The following is a 3,161-nucleotide window of genomic DNA, read 5'->3' on the forward strand; positions in this document are numbered from 1 at the left end:
GCTCCTCCCCTCCTGGGGTGCACAGGGTGGTCAGGGAAGGCTCTAGGAGGCGGTGGCCTTGAGAATGAGCAGGACAGAGACAGTGCAGAGACGGGGAAGAGCACAGCAATCCAAATATGCAAAGGCCTAGGGGTGGTGACAGAGTCAAGGCGGGAGCTCGCGGCCGAGGGGGTGTGTTTGAAGCGGAGTCCACGGCAGTGAGAGTGGAGGGAATCAGGCTGCTGAGTGACAGGAGGAGCCCCAGCTTCCTGATGAGGCTGATGGACAGTGAGCAGGGGTGCAGGCCTCCCTCCTGGGGACACCTTGCCAGGCAGCCCCTCAAATGTGAGCGATGAAATGAAGCTTGTGCAGGCCTGGGGTGGGGCTTCCTGGGGGTCTGCATTTCCAGGAGCTCCCGGGAAGCCAGTCCCCGCTGTGAGGAGGAGGCCCACGGCTGTGCGGCTTAGCCAGGGAGACCTCAATGACGCTGGGGGCCTTCAGGGGCCTTGGACGCTGACCTCAATTTCTCCCTTTTTCAGTGGGGTGTTGATTTTGGAGTTTGCCATCAACACTAAGTTCTTGCAGTCTTTTACTATTAGTAGTAGTATTTGGTGCTTTATGTGTATTGATTGGCGACTAAATTGGGCCTGAGTCTGTCTTTTTTATTATTCTTGAGCCCCCCCAAGGCAACCACGTGTAAGGCTGCTTCACGATCATTTCCCACTGGCTATTTGGAAGGCTCAGTGTCCTAAATTGGAGGTGCTCAGAATGTTTCTCGCTTCTTGTCCTAAGAGCGGCGCATTTGAGGAGGTGATGGCGAGTGCTCCTGAAGAGCAAACAAAGCTCGGGGGAACCAGGCACTCATGCAGGGCCAGGGTTCAGGCTGGCTCAGAAAAGCTCGCTGTGCATCTATTGCATGTCTCTCCGTAAGGAGCTTGTACCTGGGGCCATTGCCGTGCTGCTGAGTCAGGCCCCACTGCACAAGAGCGGAGGGAAGTGGCCCAGGGTCTCAGAGGAGGCCCAGTGAAGTTCCCTTGGATGGTAAATGGTGAACCTGACCCCTGGATTATGGAACAGCTGACCTCATTCCTGGTGGATGCTGGTTACATTTGGGGAAGGATTTGGTGGAGCAGTTTATGAAAATGGCCTTTTAGAAACTCCCAGGGCTTATTATTAGGTTGTTTGGAATGGAACAGATTTCATGATGTTTGGGAGTTCTAAAGCCATCGATTGACTCTTCTTTTTGGAAGGGAGCAACTTCTTCATTTGACAGGTGGAGAAACTGCAAACTCTGCGGACTTGGAAACGTGCCAGTGGCCACTCAGGGAGGAGGGACTGAGCGTCGGGCGTCTATGTTCTGATTTCTGGTCTAAGTTTGTGTGGATAGATGCAAAGAGATGGGGAGACCCTCCCGCAATCTCCCAGTTAGCACCATTTCTCAGATCAGGAAACCAAGGCTCAGCGAGCCTGGCCACCCTGCATCACACCCTCTTTGTTTTATTTTAGTCCATCTGAGAAGTGCCCACTCTGCCAGGGCCGCCTGGTAAAGACAGCATTGACTTCCCAGTTCATGCTGTTCACAGGTGAAGACGCTGACGACTTTGCTACTGGCCCATCAGCCCTGAAGCTGAGACTTCCTCTGTGCCAACCCCCGTTCCCCAGAGCAGCAGAAAGTCCGGTTAATGCCATTGTGGGTCCCAGGCTGGTTAGCCTCGGCTCCCTCCCACTGCCAGAGCTTTGAGACATAGCCCAGGCCCCTCATCTCCAGGCAAGTTGGACAGCTCAGTGCAGAGCAGAGGACCCTCCTGTGAGCCCAGCACAGGGCTTGGCATTGAGTTGTATGGTGGAGGTGGGGGCTGGCTATGGTGATCAGGGCGGGGACACCATGGCCGGCCTAGGGTCTCTCTAGGAACTGAGTGTGGACTTCAGGGTTCTTTTCCTTCTGGGGAAGGGCACCCTCAGTCCCTCTCAGAGAGGGGGCAGGCCCTTCCCTGGAATAAAGCCAGAGGCAGTGGATGCGGGGGTCAGGCTGTGGATGTGGACCTACCAGGACCAGGGTCTGTCCCCGCCGTGCCCTTTCTTTTCTCTGAGCCTTAGTTTCCCTGTTTCTAAAGTGAAGCAGTGGTGATGGCATCCTGAGTTCCTGTGAGCTCTGTTGTTGAATCTGACACACCTCCTCCCAGCCCCTCACCCAGATCCGCCCTCACTTGCAAGGGAGGTAGGTGCACAATGAGTGAATAAAATCGGGGTGCTCTGCAGGCACACAGTCCTTAACCATTAGCGGGGCTGGAGAAGCTCTGAAACTCGCAGATGCTAGCGGAGTGGCAGCTGCTGCAGGACCAGCTCCATTATTTGCAGGGCTCAGCGCAAAGTGAAAACGCAGGGCCCACGTTCAGACATTCTCAAGAATTTCAAGACAGCAACAGCAGAGCATGAAACCAAGCTCAGGGGCTTCGTGGCTGTGCAGGTCGCAGGCCAGTCGCCTGGCCCTGGCTATCTGGAACACTCCACGCTGGGGATCTCCTCGTGTGGGCTCTCACTGGGCTGAGGAACATGAAGCCTTGTGTCTCCCAGGGTTCTGGAGCCCCTCCCCTGAGGGTTAGGATGGGCATCGCTGTGAGGGAGCCCTGGGCCTCTAGGATAGGGCGTGTTCCCTACCCTTAGGTATCAGAAGGAGCGGGTGATGGACTCTGCTGGGAGTCCCCAGACATCAGAGGCTTTGGGGTTGGCTGGGACTGGGCCTGAAGGACGGGTTCTGCCTCCTGTCTGCATCAGCTGCTGTACGGATGCTCATCCATGTCCTCCTGGACTCACCCACTCATTGATTTACTCAAGGAAGGATTGATGGATTTTTCTGCTTAGTGCTAGGCCCACGGGGATTTAGGGGTGGGGGAGTCCCCACCGTCATGGAGCTTACTGCCTAGCAACCTCAGGGGCGGGCAGGTAGGTTCGGGAATTCCAAAGAGGCTGACGTCTCTGCCAGGGCTGCTGGGCTGGACCTGGGTGGTGGTGCCTCAGAGGAACCCTGGGCATCTCCTTGGCCCGTGCTTACGAGGCAGGCATCACAGAGGCGTGAGGGCAGCAATGAAGTGGAGACCCATAAAAGCCCTGGGCCTGGGCACAAGAGCTCCTGGCTCTGCTGTGTGCGATGCCAGGCAGGTCACTCGGCGGTTCTGTGCCTC

General features: G+C 56.4%; 1 protein-coding gene across 1 annotated transcript in view; it reads left to right on the forward strand.

Moving 5' to 3' along the window:
* SORCS2 (sortilin-related VPS10 domain containing receptor 2) overlaps positions 1–3,161 on the forward strand; it is a 408,600-nt gene that overhangs the window by 10,392 nt on the left and 395,047 nt on the right. The gene's annotated exons all lie outside the window — the stretch shown is intronic.

The sequence above is a fragment of the Mandrillus leucophaeus genome, unplaced genomic scaffold (assembly GCF_000951045.1).
Source record: "Mandrillus leucophaeus isolate KB7577 unplaced genomic scaffold, Mleu.le_1.0 Scaffold68, whole genome shotgun sequence".
Classification (NCBI taxonomy): Eukaryota; Metazoa; Chordata; class Mammalia; order Primates; family Cercopithecidae; genus Mandrillus; species Mandrillus leucophaeus.